This window comes from Agelaius tricolor, unplaced genomic scaffold (genome assembly GCF_023055355.1).
Source record: "Agelaius tricolor isolate 1412-34295 unplaced genomic scaffold, bAgeTri1.0.p SCAF_51, whole genome shotgun sequence".
In the NCBI taxonomy this organism is placed as follows: domain Eukaryota; kingdom Metazoa; phylum Chordata; class Aves; order Passeriformes; family Icteridae; genus Agelaius; species Agelaius tricolor.
This window is the reverse complement of record NW_027269311.1, coordinates 1,763,732-1,783,158: the sequence shown is the minus strand read 5'-3', so window position 1 is coordinate 1,783,158 and position 19,427 is coordinate 1,763,732. Positions and strand designations below refer to the sequence as shown.

General features: G+C 52.4%; 1 pseudogene; it reads left to right on the top strand.

Moving 5' to 3' along the window:
• LOC139604488 (zinc finger protein 850-like) overlaps positions 1 to 19,427 on the top strand; it is a 258,481-nt pseudogene that overhangs the window by 124,706 nt on the left and 114,348 nt on the right.

Sequence of the window (19,427 nt, the reverse complement as noted above, 5' to 3'; positions counted from 1 at the left end):
GAAACAGGATTTCCCATTCCCAAACCTTGACTCAATGGAGGAGGAGTCTGTGAGGAAGAGGAAGGAGCCCTGGGATACCCAGGCAGGTGAGGAGGAAGTCATTGCCCCTTTCCCCCTCTCTCCTGCTCCATCTCCCAGCCCAGCACAGCCCCCGGCTGCAGGACAACCCTGCTGCCAACCCCGTCCTGCCTGGGATGCACTGGGGGGATCTCCTTCCCCTTCCCTGTGGCACGGAGGCAAATCCCATCCTCTCCTTGTCCTTCCTCACCCAGGGAAGGGGCTGAGGATGGAGACCAGGGAGGAAAAATCCCCTTGGCAGAACCTGGTGGAAGAAGCAGTTTTGAGCAGCTCCATGGCAAAGAAATCCAATGGGGAAGAAAAACCACAGAGATCCCACAGGAGGAGGGGCTCCAAACCCAGCCCAGGGGGCTCTGAGGAGGAAAGACCCACCCTGAGCCAGGAAGGTGGGCAGAGCTTCAGCCAGAGCTCAGAGCTGGTGGCCCATGGGCAGCTTCATGATGGGGAGAAGCCCTACAAGTGCTTGGAGTGTGGGAAGAGCTTCAGACAGAGCAGCACCCTGATCAGCCACCAGATGATCCACACTGGGGAATGGCCCCACGAGTGTGGGGAGTGTGGGAAGGGCTTCAGCTGCAGCTCTGCCCTCGTCACCCACCAACGCATCCACACTGGGGAGAGGCCCTACGAGTGTCCCCAGTGTCAGAAGAGGTTTCGGAGAAGTTCCCATCTCCTCAAGCACCAGCGAATTCACTCAGAGGAGAGGCCCTTCCTCTGCCCTGACTGTGGGAAGGGCTTCAAGCAGAAACACCACCTCATCAGGCACCAGCGCATCCACACTGAGGAGAGGCCCTACGAGTGCAGGGAATGTGGGAAGGGCTTCAGCTGCAGATCCACCTTTGTGAAACACCTAAGAATCCACACTGGGGAGAGGCCCTTCCACACTGGGCAGAGGCCCTATGAGTGTCCCCAGTGTCAGAAGAGGTTTCAGACCAGCTCCACTCTCCTCCAGCACCAGCGAATTCACTCAGAGGAGAGGCCCTTCTGCTGCCCTGACTGTGGGAAGGGCTTCAAGCGGAAATACCACCTCATCAGGCACCAGCGGTGCATCCACACTGGGGAGAGGCCCTACAAGTGTCCCCAGTGTGGGAAGAGCTTCACTTTCAGCTGTAACTTGAGCAGACACAAACAGAGTCATGGGTAAGTGAAGCCCTGCAAATGCCCCAATTTCAGGAGGAGCTGCGTTCACTGCTCCAAATTCATCCTCCATTGGAGGTCCCACATTGGGAAAAGCCCCAGTGGTCCATGTTCCCTGTGATCCATGTGAGGAAGACACCTGTCCCTTTTCCTGCCCCTCCTAGTGACATGATGTGGCATTGAAAAACATGAGGGTCTGGCCATGGTCCTGTCATTACATTCACTCCCACCTCAGGTCATTGCCAGGAGCCAGAAAGGGACTCTCTCTCTCTCTCACCTCTGAGGAGAAGGGTATCCTTTCCAGACATGGGAAATTGTGGCCAGGCAGACCCAGTGAGTTGTGTTTTTATTTTCCTTGTAAACAGTTTTATTTATCCCTTCTGTTATCAATATTGTTTCTGTTCTGTTTGTTCCTTATCTCATTGTTCTTATCCCAGCCCGGGATCTTTGCCTTTTGTGCTTTCCATTGGAGGCGGGAGGGCAGCGAGGGCAGCGCGGTTTTAGCGGGAGCAGGAAATTGGGGAATGCCATTCCTGAAGCCTGGCCCGTGGAAACCGAGCATCCCAGCTGGTGGCAGCCCTGGTGGCCATGGCAGCAGCCTTGGGAGCGGGTCCCTGGCTGGGGCTGTGGGAACCTCTTTCCTCTGGTGCCCAGGGACCGGAGTGGAGGGAGCGGCTGCAGCTGAGTCGGGGCAGGCTCAGGTTGGATGTCAGGAAAAGGTTTTTGCCCCGAGGCTGCTGGGGCCCTGGCCAGGCTCCCCAGGGAAGGGTCCCAGCTCCAGGGCTCTCTGAGCTGCAGCAGCGTTTGGCCAGCGCTGCCAGGCCAAGGCTGGCATTGTTGGGGTGTCCTGTGCAGGGCCAGCAGTTGGACTGGAGGATCCTGATGGGTCCCTCCCAGCTCAGCCAATTCTGTGCTTCTGGGATCCCATGAGGCTGGGGATGGGGCTGCCAATGGTTGCCATGGCAACGGGCTCTGGCTGCAGGCCTGAGCTGGTGTCCATGGCAACCACCCCTGGCATGGGGTCTCCATGGAGCTGCCAAGGGACTGAGCATAGCAACAGGGGGCTGGGGATGGTTGCCATGGAAACACACCACAGCAACAAGGCCTGGTGGTGGTTGCCATGGAAACAGACCATAGCAACAGGCTCCTGGTGATGGTTGCCTGCAAAGGATCAGATTTGTCAAAGGCCCTCAGAGGGGTTCCATGGGGACTTTTCAAGAGTCTCCAGGCTGTTCCTGAGCTGGGATGTCACAGGCACAGACAGGGGCTCCATGGAGACCTCCCAGGGCTTTCTGGGGATGGTAAAGAGCCCTGTGGTCAGAGGCAGTCACAGCCATTCCATGGTGACATCCCAGGGCACCTTGGGCTGCAAAGGCACCCATCTGTCACAGGCACTCACGGGGGCTCCATGGTGACATCCCAGGAGTCCCCAGGCTGCCAAAGAGCCAGGATGGCCCAGACACTCACAGGAGTTCCTGTCATGGGCACAGTGGGAGCTTCAGGCAAAAGCTTTATTTCTTTATTGGAGAAACTCCTTCTGAGTCATGAGATGGAGAAATGACACCCAACAGCCACCATGGATCCTCAAACTCCTGCAGGGCCCCTAGACTCTTAAAATTCCTTCTAAGAAAGGACACTGGGAGAGGCTGGATCCAATCCCAGACCTAGAATTTTGCAAAGGTGTAAAAGATTGAACAGGTGGAATTCAAATTTAGCACAATTTGTCTCACAAGATTAACGATGGAATACCAGATAAATTAGTATAAATACAGCTCTGATTGCGTCTGATCATGATCAGACAGAAAGATCTTAACCATAGTTATTTACTCCACAGTTCAGGAGCTATAACAATTATTAGAATATAGTGCTCTAGGAAGCAACAGGGCGCCTTGCTGTAGTCATTGGAGCCCATTGCAGGCAGAGCCTCCTGCTCCAGCAGGAACTGCCTTGCCTGTGCCATCAGCAGGGCAGGTCCCGCTGCAGGAAAAGCCCCAGGCCAGCCCCAGCACAGGGAAGGCCTCGGGCACAAGGGCAGAGTGCCGTGCTGGGAGCTGTGCCAGGGAGAGCCTGAGGCACCAAAGGCACCTTGGCAGCAGCTGCTGCTTGCAGGCCATGGCCAGAAGCCTCCCTTGGCAGCCCGGCCTGGTGGCCACCACTGCAGAGCTGCTGCCTCAGGGCTCATTCCTGGCTGGCCTCTGAAAAGCCACTTCTGCTCCAGGAGCCTGACTGGGAAGCCATTGGCCCCAGCACCTTGGGGACAAGATATCAATGACAAAACTCTTCATGCCAGCAGAGCCAAGGCAGGGGCAGAGGAAAGGGCAGAGCCAGGCCCAGGGGACAGGGCTGTCATGGTGATGGCTGTGAGGTCACTGCCCCTGCAGCAGCCTGGCTGCCCTCAGCAGACATTCTGGCCAGACCCCTTGTGAGGGCACCCAGCAGAGCAGAGAACCCACACGGCAGGAATTCTGCCACTGGGGAGGGCAGGGGGTTTCACTGGGTCAGGTTGCACAAAGCTCCTGATCTTGGACAATTCCTGGGATGGGGCATCCAATTCTCTGGAAAAACAGTTGCAGTTTCATGTCACTTTCATAATTGCAAAATATTTCCTGTTCTAACAAATGTAAATCTTCCCTCATTTAGCTTAGAGATATTGACCCTTGTTTTGCCACTGAGAGACTTGGGAGAAAATAACTTTGATCTCTATTTTTCCATTTTCACAGACCTTGGAGAGGAGTAAAAAATCTCCCAAGATGGGGTTTTGAGGCCTCATCATAAAACCGGCAGGGAGAGTCTGCAGTCTCTGGGGTCAGTGGTGTGGAGACTGAGGACAGAACAGGAGTAGCCTGGGAGGGATGGAAGGGTGGTTTCAGAGAGGCTGGAGCTTTTCTTCCTAGTGGGAATGAGCCTGAAAAAGCCATAATAGCACCGAGGGCAGCTGGGGAGGCCCAGAATGGACACCAGGAGAAAGGAATTTCCCTGGCAGGGCAGGGCTGTGGTGCAGCACGTCCCCCAGCAGGAGCCTGGAGCAGCCCAAGGCTTTGTGTGGGCAGGCAGAGGCAGGCAGGAGGCAGAGCTGTCAGCAAAGGAAGGGGCCAGCCAGGTGGGGCAGCCGGGGGATGCCCACAGCCTGCAGGGACAGAGGCGCAGGTTTGCTCAGCACCAGAGACACCTTTGCCTTGCTTGTCCCCACCTGTCATCACTGCCACCAGTGTTCTGCTCTACCTGGAACCTGGGGACACTTTCTCTGTCCTGTCCCTCAGAAGGATCAATTTTATGCACAAGAAACCTCTCTTTGAGTTCTTGAGAAGTTCTTTGAGCATGCTGTAAGGGACTGAGTCTGATGCAAAGAGCACCAAAGCCCCAGAGGGTCATTACAGTCCTTGTGCTGTGTCTGTGCTGCTGAGCTGGGCCGGGCTCCTGGCCCAGAGGCAGCTCCTGGCAAGGGCAGCAGAGCTGCAGAGAGACAGCTCTGGCCAGGAGCAGCTCCTGGGCACAGCCCAGCAGGGCTGGGGCACTGCCAGGGCCCCTCAGGGACACCAGCAGGGCACAGACAGAGCTCACAGGAGCTCGGCACTGGCTGGGTCTGTGGCATGTCCCAGAGGGGGCTGTGTCACAGCAGCTCCTCTGTGCCTGTGTCATGGAGGCACAGAGCAGCTGTGATGTCAGCAGGGGGCTGTGTGACAGCACAGATTGGGCTGCGTGAGGTCACTGAGCAGCTACAGCATCATAGAGGGAACTGTGTGACATCACAGAGCAGGCTGTGAGGTCAGAGTGCGTGCTGTGACATTACAGAGTGGCAGTATGACATCACAGAGAGGGTTTTGTGACATCACTGAGGGGTTTGTAACATCACACAGATGTCTGTGACATCATAGTGTAGTGTGTGAGGCCATAGAGCAGATCCTGCCATCATAGAGGGTGGCTCTGTGACATGAGGGAGTGGGTTGTGACATCACTGGCTGGCTGTGTAACATCATAGAGCAGGCTGTGACATCACAAGAGACAGTGACATCACAGGCTTACTTTGTGACATTTCAGAGTCTTCTGAAACATCATAGTACAGCTGTAGGACATCACAGGGTGACATCACAGGGTAGGCACTGGGACATCACAGAGATGGCTGTGTGACATCACAGAGAGGGCTGTGTGACATCACAGGTGCTGTGTGGCATCACAGGGGCTGTGTGAGGTCACTGGGGAGGTCACCCTGCCCCGGCCCCCCTCACAGTTCCCCCCAGAGCAGTCCAACCCTGCTCGTGCACAGCGGGGTCCCCTGTCCCCCCGGGTCCCCCCGCCCCCGGCGCCGCAGCCTCCCCCAGAGGATGTTCCACGAGATCGACCCCAGAGCCTGACACGGGGACGGGGGGCCAGGGCCCTGGGGGTGGCACAGGGGGACAGGGACCCCCCGGCAGCGTCCCCATGTCCCCCAGGGCCAGAGCCTGGGCCAGGGCTCCTTCACCCTGCTACCAACGAGGGGCTGAGAGCGCTGAAAAAATCCCCAGCAAGGGATCAGCAAAAACCAGATTTAATATTAAGGGACAGCAGCACAAAGTTCCTTGGCAAGAGTCACTCTGCTCCTGACTGGACACTTCAGGCACACCAAGGAAACAAAGCAACAACAAAAGCAAAAAAAATCCAGGCAACCAAACCAGAAATGAACTGAGGACTGTCCCTGTGTGTGTGTGTGTGTGACACAAGGACAGTGAGAGCAAGGATGAAAGGAATACAGTCCAAAAGCTGAACAGAGCTCAGACTTAAAAGGACTTAACTTATACCTTAACCTTAACTGATACCTTAAATTTCAAAATTTAGCAAAGGACAGCATTTAGCAGGATTTAATCTAACTTATAACCTATGTCTTTGCAATTTAACAGACGATTAACATTTAACAGTATTTAAGTCATCTTATAACTTATATTAAACATAACAACTAAGGAAAACAACAACTCTTAGCAGTGTTTAGACTTCACTTAGATCTTGTGACTTAACCTTACCTACAGGCAATGTAGGTAAGGTTAAGTCATCCTGGCCACACTTGGCACCAACAGCTTTCTTTGGTAGGGTGAGAACAGGGATGTTGTGCCACTGAGGGAACAAAAGCAGTTCCCAGGGCTGCTCCTACAGAAAGCAGGAGCTGGTTGGGCAGCAGCAGTGCCTGGAGCAGACAGTGTTTGTGATGAGCTGCAGAGGAGCTGAGCCCAGGGGCTGTTGGCCAAGGCCGAGCCCCAAGGAGCATTTCTCAGCTGGCAGGGCGGCCTGAGAAGGGGAGGGGGGAATGCAGCAGCACAGGGCCCATGGAACCAAGGGACCATTGTGACACTGTGGGGCCCTGTGAGACCAAGGGACCAAGGGAGCATTGTGACACTGTGGAGCCCTGTGAGACCAAGGGACCATTGTGACACTGTGGGGCCCTGTGAGACCAAGGGACCATTGTGACACTGTGGGTCCTCATGGAATAAGCAAAGCATTGTGACACTGTGAGGCCTCATGGAATCAGTGAGATCACTGTGACCCTGGGAATCCCCACAGAACCAAGAGAACCGTTGTGATACTGTGGGGCCTTGTGAAACCTTGGGGCCACTGTGACACTGTGGAACCCAATCGAAAGAAGGGTCTATTGTGACGCTGCTGGACCCCATGGAATCAAGTCACCATTATGACACTGCGGGGCCCCATGGGTCCAAGGAGCCATTGTGACACTATGGGCGCCATAAAACCAAAAGAACATGGAACAGGTTTGGCTGGTTTGGCCCCCCAGGGGCCACCTGACTGGTCCAGCTGACCTTGGCATGTCGAAGGTCTCTTCTCATCTGCTCTGAAGCACTGGGGTTCCATGCTTTCCTTCCCAATGGAAAAGAACTGTCCTTCTCTGCCAGGCACACATGGCCAGAATTGGGATTTCACCTCCAAATTTCCTTATATCCAGGGATTGTTCCCATAGGAGTATTGCCAGGACAAGTCTGGCTGGCAGTTGTTTCACAAGGGTCACCTCCTATCTGGTCCTTAAACACTGGGGAAGGCTGCGTGCTTTCCTTCCTATATAAAAGAACTGTCCTGCTTCTCCAGCCACCCATGGCCAAGACTGTGTTCCACCTTCCCTAAATCCAACAACTGCTCCCAGACAAAAGCTGCCATTCCTGACAAGTCTGCCAGACCTTGGCCTAGTGAGGCTCTCACGTGCCTTCCAAACACTGGGACTCTCTGCTTTCCTTCCTATAGGAAAGAACTGTTTTCCTCCAGGTACCCATAAGTAGAATTTGGATTGCACCTCCAGAATTTGGATTCCCTGTTGTGAGAGACTGGCGGAGATTGTTGACTCAAAACATTTTGTGTGTGGGGGAGGAAGGGGCAGGTCCAGCCTTGCCCTGCCCTGGAATCCCAGCCCTGCCCTGCCGTGGAACCCCAATCCCCCCAGAGCCTCTATCCCAGCCCAGCAGTGGCTGCCAGTCCCTGGCCCAGCACAGGCAATGCTCCACAGCCACCTCTGCAGCCCCCAGCCCAGCTCCTGAGGGACCAAATGAGCCCAAGTCCCACCTGGGGGAAGGGCCCAGGGAGACCAAGGGGTATTGAAGGCTGACCACAAGGCAAGCACACATCTTGACCCTGGATCCTCTTGGAATTTCCATCTGAACAGTGCTGGAATGCAGGAGTTGGTAGCTGTGTGTGTGCCTCTCTGTATCTTTTTTGCCTTTCTCTCTTTCTGCGTCTTCTTCTGTTTCTGTGCTCATGTAAATTCTTATTAACATTAAATTGAACAGGCTTAGAGTTTGTGAAGTTGAAAGGGCGAAGTCAATGCTTTGAGAAGTGTTTTTTGTTGATTGAATATCTGTTGTAATTTGATATTAGAAAAATTTTAAAAAGTAATACAAAACTTTTTGTGTAACTGACAATCTGTTAAACCACTGAGATCCTGAACACGCCTCTGTTAAACACAAATGTTAAAGATGAAAAAAACCAGGAGCCTCCTCTTTCTTTCCCAGTCAACAAAGAATCAGCGGGACCCAGCCCCCATCTGAACCAAACCAAAGCAAACCAAAGCAAACCAAAGCAAAGCAAAGCAAAGCAAACCAAACCAAACCAAACCAAACCAAGCAACCCTGCCATGGGCTGAGCCCCTTTCCCCCTCCCCAGGCTGCCCCCCCCATCAGCCCCATTCTGACCAAACCAAACCCCAACAACTCCCAAACAGGAAAACAGAAGAGGCTACAAAACCCCAACCATAACAAAGCCAGCCACAGCTATTAAAATCTTACCATCAAGTTCCCTCTCCCAACACAACTAAAACCAAAAACCCCTACAATCTACAACCCACACAAAATAACCCTACAACTAAAAATAAACATAAAAACCCCAAAACCAGCCATAAAACCAATTTTACACAACCCAACCACAACTTCCACCACAAGTTACCAGTGGGTCAGGTGTTAACCCTTTCAATACTTCAATCCTGCCTGAAGTAAAAGAAAAAAAAAATCTAAGCATACAAATAAAAACAACATAAAACCATCAGTCTGTAAGGAAGAAATGAAATCCCAAATAAAAAAGAAGAAAAAAATACCTTAATTTGGAAACTAAAATCCTCTTATAAATTAAAAAGAAAAAAACTCTTTTCCTTTTTAACACCTAAAACTTAAGAAAAATCAAATTAATATCAAACAAAAACCTCCATACTAAAATAAACAAATCTTAAAATGACTGTAATTTCATAAAAAGTTTAAACAGAGAAAAAAAAAGTAATTCAGTATCCCCAAGAAAAGTTCTCTATTCCCAGAGACAAAAATTATTTTAAAAGTAAAAAATAAAAACTTTTACCCTTAAAGAACCCATCTTTAAAACAATACCCCATAAGTTGACGTGGCCCATCTACAAGCTGTAAAAAAGCTTGTAGCAATAAAAACAACTTCACGAGAACAAAGTTCCCCAGACAACTGTTATCCATGAAAAAATTAGGAACCAGGAACCACAAAACCCTATTTTTTCCTCTTGTAAAAAAATCTCCAAAAACTAAAAAAGAAAATCTTCTCTCTCTAAGTAAACTAAAAAAGTCTATTCTAGAAATAGTAAACTAACTAGAAATTTTAAATTTACTTTCTTTACATTGTGATTAAGAAAAAAAAGAAAAGTTGTAAAGAAAAAGTGTTCTAAAGAGTTTAATTTAATTCTTACTACCTTTGTTCTTTTAGTTACTTTTAATAAAATTTTCTTTATGCCCTCTTAAAATTTTAAGCCTACCATTCTCCTAATCCTATCTCACAACCAAATAAAAGCATAAATAATTAACTGACACTGAAACCTACCACACTCATCAATCCATTAATTAAGAAATCTCAAAATTAGAAAAATCTTAAAGTAACAAACAAAAACCAATACAATGTCATAATAAACTTTTTTCCAAAGTTTCTCTGATTTTCTAATGCTCCCAGTAAAGGCTGTTTGGTTGTTTTGAGCTCCTCAGAATGTGTTGTCAATATTTCTCCAGGGACTCCAACTCAGAGTACAGAAACAACTGTAATTCCTTTTAAATGTCTCCTTGAGAGAGTTTTTTAGTGGATGTGGGTCAGGGCTTGTGTGTCCTGCTTGGCCCAGCCCAGGCAGGGCTTTCCCAGCCACATTCCACACTCCATTGCCCAGCTGGAGCCGCTGCTGCCTCTGAGTTGTGCTGCCCCAGCCCCAGGGACGCTCTCCTTGTCTGCCCATTCCCCCACGCTCTCTGGGCAGGGATGGCCTCACTGGGGGCTGCTGACATCCTCAGCAACTTGGAGGCTGCTGCTGAATTTCCCTGCTCCAGAGGCTTGTTCAGCCTTCAGCTCTTCAGTGCAGGAATTCAGTGTCCCAGGGCTCATTAACACTGAGAACACCTGAACAAGCCAAGCCTCTGGGAATCATTTGATTTTAATTTTCAAATCCCTCGTGGTTAAGTAGATCTCAGTAGTGTATTCAAACTAAATACCTGATATTTAAAAAGACAGTGAGAAAAGATTTTTTAAGTCCTGCTTAGTTTTGCTTTCCTGTTAATTCATTGATATGTGCAATCTCCAATTGACACGGAATCCAAGTACCTCCTCATGGATTTTAAATAGATATGAAAATCAAGACCCTTCCTGGCTGACAATCAATCAGACTCTGTCCCTACCCCCACCCCACCATTTCCCCCATCCAAGCCCTGGCACTCAGAGCAGCCTTGTGCAAATCTGAGCTCCCTCCAGCCCAGGCTGCACCTGCAGCTTTCAGCTCCTTGGCTCCAACTCCCACCTGCTTTCCTTGGAGAAGGAGCTGCCCGAGACACAGAGGGATGTTCATTTCTTGTCAGCCAACAAAGCCAAGGGAAGGCACAGCTCCATCAAATGCAAAAGTCTCTGCTGGATATTTAATCCACTTTCCACAGCAGACAGTCTCAGAGCAATGGAAAACACCTTCTGTGCCCAGCACAGATCCCAAGGTCCCCCCCCAAACCCTCCCTGCCCCGAGTCTGCCCAGATTTGCTCTTTGCACACACGAGTCACAGGCTGAAATCAGGAGCTCCCTCCATGCCCAGAGGGAGCAAAAGAGAGAAAGGGGGTGAAGAGCTCTCCTGTGCAGAGCCAAAGTCCAAGTGCAGCCCCTGCAGTGGGAACCACAACTCATCAGGTTTGTGTCCTTTGGGCTCAGGGCCTGGTGACACTCAGAGGCACAGAAAGGTTTCTTGCCAACAAACACAAGTTGAACATTTGAACAGTTTAATAACCATCACAGCTCTTCTCTCAGCTCTCTGGGATGTCCCAGCAGCATCTGACATGTCCCCCATCTCCAAGGGATTTCTGTACAGAACAGTTTTAGGCAAAGACATAAGAAAAAATCTGTGATAGATAGAAACACAATTAAGATCTTGACTAATGTGATATTTATTTGAACTTCAGAAATATTGGGCAAGTCCTTGCAGCCCAAAGCATGAAACCAGTCATTCGAAAGGCACTTGAATGCCCAGAGAGCATCTGGAGGAGGAAATCTGAAAGCACCAAGGTGGACATAGATTCAGCTGGTCTAGTAAAGGGGTGTCCTTAGACATGGCCATTTAAACAGGTGACCTGGAAAAAACTGAAGGAAGAGGGAGAGGAAGGAATACAGTGGATATTGGTGAAACAAGTCCACAGGAAGACCAGCATTTATTCTTCTTCTGCCATCAGTACACTTCCAGGAACTTCGGGGCGGAAAATTTTGCCTTTTCTTAAAAGTACTCAAACGATTCAGAAAATAAAGATTTGCTGGTATACTATGAAACTAACAGGTATTAACTCCTGTGCCCCTTTCCAGGCAGACATCAACTGTGTGCCCATGAATAGGCAGTGCCACTTGTGCCCTGAGGTGCCCAGCTGGGATTGGATCTCTCCAAGAGCACCTGAGGAGAGCAGAGCACGTTGCAAGCTGCAGGTCCCTGCCAGCCTCGCAAGGCTCCTGTCCCATCAACATCTGCTCTGCTCCAGTGTGAAACAGGGCCCAGCATGGTGCTGGGATCATCAGAGAGCTGAGGTGTGTGCTGGAATTCAATGGCCTCCCAATCCCGGAGCAACCCTGCATTTCCCTGCTGCAGCCTTGGTCTCCAGCCCAGCCATGGAGGTTCTTTGGGCTCTGGAGTGTTGCTGCAGCCGCCAAGGGCAGCTGAGCTCTGCCTTTGGCACAGTCAGGCCCGGCCAGCGCAGGCCATGCTCAGCAATTGCTTGTGTGTGCCTGGCCTTGCTGTCAGCCCCGGCAGCGGCTGCGTGGCCCCTTTGTGGCCCTGTGCTGGCCCAGCCATGGTGGCCCAGCCCCTGTGCAGGCCCAGCCCAGGCCAGGAGCATTGCGGCTGGGAACGGCCCCTGTGCCGTGGTGCCCACAGCAGCCTTGGGGCTCTGTGCCCCATGGCCTCCCTGCTGGGCAGCCTCTGCCAGCTCCTGCAGAGCCCCTGGCACCTGTGGGGCTGCACAGACAGCCCTGCCCTGGCCTCTGCCGGCCTCTGGGCCAGCAGAGAGGCAGCCAGGGCTGGCCATGGCTGGGAACAGGCCCTGAGCCCTGCAGGAGGATGGAGCTGGGCCACAGCCAAACTCAGCCCAGGCCAAAGCTGGGCTCAGCAGCCAGGGCTGCCAACACATGGGCACAGAGGCTGGCGCTGACAAATGTCCTGGGCCCCCTCCCTGCTCTGTCCCTGCCACCAAGGGCACAGAGCAGCCTCCTCTCTGGCCCACTTGCCTGTTTGCAATGCCTTGCACAGGCGCTGGCCCTGCCCCACAAGGCCTGGCCTGAGTCCTGCCCCTGCACGCTCAGCCAGGCTGAGATGGACACTGATGGTTTCTGGGCCAGGCTCTCGGAGCCCAGCCCAGCTCCCTGCAAGCTCTGCCAGCTGCCCTGAGCTCTGGGCAGCACCAAGGGCCTCTCTGAGCCCAGCCCAGCCCAGCCGGCTCTGGCCCCACAGCTCTGCTCAGCCCAGGCTGCTCTGGGCACTGGCCCCACGGCCTCAGCCCCTGCCAAGGGCACAGCAGCAGCTGCAGCTGCCACAGCACTCAGCCCCAGCCATGGGGGAAGGTGCTGGGCCAAGGCCAAAGGAGGCTCTCTGGCTGTCCTGCTCCCCTTGGGCTGAGGTGCTGAGAGCTCTGCAGCCCCTGCTGCCATCCCATCTGCCCAGGGCAGCACAAGAGCCCCGGCCTTGGGGCCCTCAAGAGCTGCTCCTGCTCCAGGCCCAGGGCCCATGCCTAAGCTGGGACAGCAGCCACAAAGCTGTGCCCATTTCTGTTCATTGCTGCTCCCATGGGGATGGATCCTCAGCCACTTGGAGGTTGCTGATGAATTTCACTACTCCAGAGGCCTCTTCTTTCTTGAGCTCTTCAGTTCAGGCGTTCTCTGAAAAAGGCTCAGAAAGATTTGTTCTAAAGACCCAAACAAGAAAAGCCCCATTGAATAATTTTAGTTTTCAATTCTTCTGTGGTTAATTATACACATTTCAGAAGTGTATTCAAAGTGAATCTGCTATATTGAAAAAAAAAGCAGAGAGAACTGTTTTGTCCTGGTTTTTTTCTGTGTTTATAGTTTGGTATCAGCAATTTTCAATTGATATTGACCCCCAGCAACATCTAATGCAGTCTGAATAGATAAGATCAGGACCCTTCACGGCTGACAATCAATCACACTTTGTCCCCACCCTCTCCCCACCATTTCCCTCATCCAACCCCTGGCACTCCTATGGATCAGGAATGGTGTGGCCAGCAGGACCATCCCACTAGGATCTTTTCTCCTGAGAAGCTGGGAAGCTTCAGCTTTTCCATGTTTTGCTACTTTGGAATGCGATTTAGAGAATTGTTTACGCCCCAGGTGAAATTGTTCCTACTTGATGACCAATCACACATCCAGCCCATTTTGGACTCTGGTCAGTCACAAGATTTTATCATCATTCCATTCCTTTACTTCCTAGCCTTTGGATGAAATCCTTTCTTCTATTCTTTTAGTATGGTTTTAATATAGCATTTTCTTTTAATATAATATATATCATAAAATAATAAATCAGCCTTATGAAACATGGAGTCAAGATTCTCATCTCTTGCCTCGTCCTGGGACCCCTGCAAACACCACCACAGAGGACCAGGGCAGTGATTCTTCCCCTGTGCTGGTCGCTGGTTGAGCAGCACCTCGAGTGCTGTGTCCAGTTCTGGGCCCCCCAATTTAGGAAGGACATGGAGGGGCTGGAGCGTGTCCAGAGAAGGGCAACAAGGCTGGGGAGGGCTCTGGAGCACAAATCCTGTGAGGAGCAGCTGAGGGAGCTGGGGTTGTTTATCCTGGAGAAGAGGAGGCTCAGGGGAGACCTCATCTCTCTCTACAACTCCCTGACAGGAGGGTGCAGCCAGGTGGGGGTCAGGCTCTTTTCCCAGGAACAGCGACAGGACAAGAGGACACAGCCTTGAGCTGCACCAGGGTCATTTAGGCTGGACATTAGGAAATATTCTCCACACAAAGGGTGATTGGGCATTGGAATGGGCTGCCCAGGGAGGTGGGTGAGTCACAGTCCCTGGAGGTTTTTAAGGAAAGACTGAGTGCCATGGTCTGGGTGACAAGGTGGTGTTGGGTCCCAGGTTGGACTTGATGCTCTTCAAGGTCATTTCCAGCCTGGCTGATTCTCTGATGATTGTGACACTGCAGGGCCTGGAGAAGCAAGGGGCCATTGTGACACTGCGGGGCCTGGTGGCACTAAGAGGACCATGGTGACACTTTGTACGACATGGCAGCACAGAGCCAAGGGGCCATGGTGACACTGTGGGGCCTGGTGGCACTAAGAGGACCATGGTGACACTGTGTACGACATGGCAGCACAGAGCCAAGGGGCCAGGGTGACACTGTGGGGCTGAATGGAAGCAAGGAGTCCATGCTGACAGTTTGGGTTCTGCTGGAACCAGGATTTCCCTCTGCTCTAGTGCAGTTCACTAGGTAGGTTTCTTGCTACAGCTATGGAGAAATATTTCAACGAGCTTCTAGGAAATACATATTTCGATTTGAAAGGGTGCCTTTTATTGCTGTCCTATTACACAAGAGATGATTGCAGCATTCTGTGACTGATATTGATGCAGGGACTCTCCAAAGGAAGTCTAGCCTGGTCAGAGAAGCTGTGCCTTTAAGTCTGACCCAGTGTGGACAACCTTGCTCCACATTCCCCAATGCCATCCTGTCTCTCTTCACTCACCTGGGACCTGCTGTGCTCAGAGAACTGGCTGCACAAAGCCAAAGAGCAGCTTTTCTTCTTTTAGTTTTTCAAGCAATCTAAAACTCTTTGAGTTTCCCCATTGCAAACAGACACCCTCCTCAAGTGTGTGCCAAGCCCAAGGTGCCACCGAGACCACTCCAGACCTGCCCTGGGCCACCTGTGAGGGTGGATCATCATCCCAACCTGCACTGAGCCATTGCAAGGGACTGTTGCCATGGACACTGCACTGACCCCACTGCTGGCTTTGGGTGCCATGGCAACCCCCATCAGTTCAGGTTTCCTTGGAAACCAGCCCAAGGAGCCATTTCTGCAGCCAGGTTCCATGGCCACTTGCCTGCAGAGCTGTTGCTGCCCTGGGCTGCCATGGCAACCCTGAGGACAAAGCGGTGCCAGGGCTGTTCCAGGTACAATTGCAGTGACACTCGTTGGTGCCACCAGGTGCCATGGCAATGGACACAGGGACCCGTTCCTTAGATTGGTGCCAAGGCAACCAATGCCCGGAGCCGGACCTTGCTCAGGGCTGGTGTCAGTGCCCAGGGCCAGAGGGGATCCCTTGCTGGGGGCTGTGCCATGGCCACCTGCCCTGTGCCGCGCTGGCCGCTCGGGCACCAGGAACCAGCAGCCAAGGGCACTGCCAGGGCCAAAGGCCAGGTCAGCCAGACAGAAAGGGGCAGCGCTGGGCACTGTTTCCATGGCAACCGGCACTGGGGAGACACCTGGGTCACCTGGCCTGGCAGTTGCCATGGAAAGCCCTGGCAGGCACTGAGGGCACAGCCCCTGGCACTGAGACACTGCTGGGCCGGGTGCTGAGCACAGCGCTGAGCACGCAGAGATGGTTTTGTTCTTGCTGAGCTGCAGCACAGCCAAGGCCTGTCCTGCCCCTCGTCCAGCCACGCTGGGGAGGGGCTGGGGCTGCGGGGGAGCTTGGCAGGGGACACAGCCAGGACAGGTGACCCCAACTGACCCCGGGCACAGCCCAGACCAGAACACATCATGCTCAGGGTATGAAGGGGGGGAACAAGGAGGAAGGGGGAATTTTGGAGGGAGGGTTTCTGCCTTCCCAGGTAACACTTAGGCAAGAGGAGGCCCTGTTTCTCCAGTGGGCAGGGTCACTACCAAAGACACAGACACCAACTGAAGGAATTGTGTCATTTATGTCATGCACAGCTGCAAAGAATTACAAGAGGATAAGCTCAGCAAAGCACATCATCATTAGCAAAGAATTACAAAAGAAGCTCAGCAATCCATCAGAACTCATCATTACATTTGGATGACTAACCCCTTGGTCAAACACTAGAGGTGTTTGTGGCAGACAAAGATTCTGGCTGACTATCAAGGTACACCTTACAGACACCTGTAGTACTTTAGTGACACCATTCTTCATCCATTTTTCTCAATCTCATCCGAGTTAGGAACAAGAATTCTGTTGTCCATGGAGCTGGCACCTTTTTAATTCCAGAATAATGTCCCCAGGCCCTTTGCTGTTCAGCTTTACCATGCTGTCTGTGGCTAACAAGGCCTGGGGGGGCCCTTTCCCCTCTGGCTGGAAGGGGCCGGGTCCCAGTCCCTGAGGGGCACCCGGGCTCCTGGATGCAATTCCTGTGCAAGTCCCTCAGTGTCACAGCAGCCTTCCCATGGAGCCCCGTGGATCAGAGCATTTCCCAAAGGGGCCCTTGGGGCAAACAGGGAGATTTGGTTTGGCAGCATGTGGAAAACAATATCCTGTCAGATCTACTTGTTCTCACACAGAACACTTGGCTGCAGGGACACATTCCCATTGGTCCTGCCCAGGTTTCAGGACTCAGAGTTGTCTTTCCCAGGAGCTGCTCCTTCAGCTGCCTCGGGAGGGCCATTTGGCCTCCGGACCCACACTCTGGCTCCATTATTAGGGCTGCTGGATCCAAACCCTTTATCTCCACAAACGGTGGTGATTGCAGGTGGATCTCCTTTCTTCACAATCCTTCTTAAAATTGCAATATTGATAATTGTGCTACCCTGTCATGGGTTTGAATAATCCCATCTTGTTCACCGTTGTTTAACAGAATTCCTTTAATTTCTCCTTGATATCTGCAACAATAATTCCTCCTCATGACATGACCACTTTGCAAAGCCAAGCTCCAAGGGAGCAGTTATCAAACCAAAGTGTCCTGGAGGAATCTGAATTCCTGTTTCAGTATTGATAGCTCTCATTTGCTTTGAATTTCTCCTCATTAATTCCAATGCATGAAGGCCCAGCCCTGCAGCCTCTGGGCTGGCCCTGCCAGGGGCCATCACAGCCAGAACAATTTCCCAGGCAGTCCAAGTCTCACTGCCCATGGTTGGATTTGCAAATTGGGGGCAGCCATGCAATGCCAGGTGGTTTCCATTTCCCCAGTGGGCCATTGTTAAGGGCATGGAGGACATCTGGGAGATGGGTTCTCCATGGGCAAAGGTTCCCATCTCCTCATTTTGTCAACTGCTTTTTAAACAACCCCTTCACCCGTGCAACCAATCCTGCAGCTTGTGCATAGTCTGGTACATGAAAAGCCCTGCAGGCTTAATCACTGAATTTTTCACAGGAACAGACAAAGCACTCTGCATCACAGTATCAGCAAACCCTGTAAAACCCTGTACTACCTGTACAATATTTACAATTACTTTCCCATACCTATCATCTACGTTAGACAGTGAGCTTCTACTCGTAACCAATCTAAAAGTGCCAACATCACAGCAGAAGATGGAGGCCAAGAAGAAGGAGAAAGGCTGGACATGCCCAAATTACTCCATCTTGCCCCCTGAAGCCCCATTCTAAAAACCCCCAAAATCTATTTTTCCACTCTGTGATAAATTCCCTTTCATTTTGTGGCTTGTCATTCTTCATACAAGGTTGGGAATTGTTTTTTCCAAGGGCTAAATCAAAGGCACGGGGGTCTTGGGCTCTGTGCCAAGGTCTCTGAGCCCTCTGACAGGGTGTCGAGTCCTGCAGGGCAGCCCGAGGAATTTCCTGGCTTCCCACATCATGCTACAGTGGAAGCTTCCTTAGCCAATCATGCCATGACGCAAAAATCCTACAGCACTGCATCCTAAACTTCTTCTTTACTGTTGTAAATACTTTGATTTTTTCTAGATCTGGAACTCTAAAACTCTAAACTTTCCTCCACTTCAACTTTCCTCCCCGTGTCTCTGCTAGAAACTAGAAATCCGCATTCTGGCTTCCAGCACCTGAGTTCGGAAGCCCTTTCCAAGGTCTCAGATCAAATGCTGTGTTTAATTCTGAGCTTTGCTGACAAGACCAAAGGTCTGACATTTCTCTGGATTTGGCTTTCCAACAACACTGAGATGCTGTTAGTTGCAGAGTGCCCGGGATCTGTCTTGCAAGTCAACTCTGGCAGGAAGAAGGCGGCTGCCAGGGGGCTGCTTGTGGCCTCTGACAGCCCCATTGCTCAGGGCTTGCCAGCGCCCCAGCCCCTCAGGCCCTGCCCCAGCCCGGCCAAGCTGCCCGGCAGCGGCGCCGCAGCCCCACAGCAGCTCCAGAGCAGCCCCAGCCAGAGGCACCTGGGAGCCCTCAGCAAGGCAGGCAGCAGCAGACGGGCAGGAGGACACGGATGGCGCTTCCTGCCTGGCACAGGGCTTGTGGCCATCTCCAGGCACTGCTCTGGCAGGGATCCCCGCAGCTCCGGCCCCTGCCCAGCCGCTCTGTGGGCAGCACAAAGGCTTCAGCAGAGCCACCACAGGCCAAGGGGCTTCTGGCCATTTTCCCTGCAGCACTGCATGCATGGGCAGCATGCTAAGTAGAAGCAGGCTTTTCTCCACTTTCCCTATGCCCTATGAACCCTGGGCAGCAAAGAAAATCTCCTGAGAGTGTGTATATTATAACATGGTATATATTTACATAGGGTAAAAAATAGAATGGAAGACAAGAAAAATCTTAAAGAAAAGTAAAAATCCCCACTGGCTCAGGCTGCCCCAGCAAAGAGAGCCTCCCGGATCAGCTGTCCTCAGAGCTCCAGCAGTGCAGCCAGCCGAGCCATGACAGACGAGGCCGAGTGATCCATGCCCTGTGCAGCTGGTCGTGCAGCCTCTGGAAGATGGAATATCGCCCACTGGCTGTTGCTCGGAGGACATGCAGTGTTTCAAGTGCCAGCTCTGACACGGCACTGCTCATGTCCTCCGTCAGGCGTTCCAGGGCTGCAAGAGAGAGGAACAGAGCCATGGTCAGATGCCGGATCTGCGGGGAGCCGAGGAGAGTCCCCTGCCAGGGCCATCGCAGCCGGCTCTTGCCATGGCCAGGAGGGAGCAGGGAGCAAGGGGATCAGCCCGAAGCTGCTGGCCACCAATGGCCCACGTGGCCCTGAAATCTCAGTGTGCTCTACCCCCAGGAGCAGAGCCCTCCGCAGCCGGGGCAGGGCTTGCAGCTCTAACCCCGGCAGCCCCCGCTGCCAGCCCGCTGGCCTCACTCACCAGTGCAGATCAGCTGCAGCTCTTGCTGCTGCCCCCTCAGGTGCCGCCCGGCCATGCCTGTGAACACAGAGCCTGT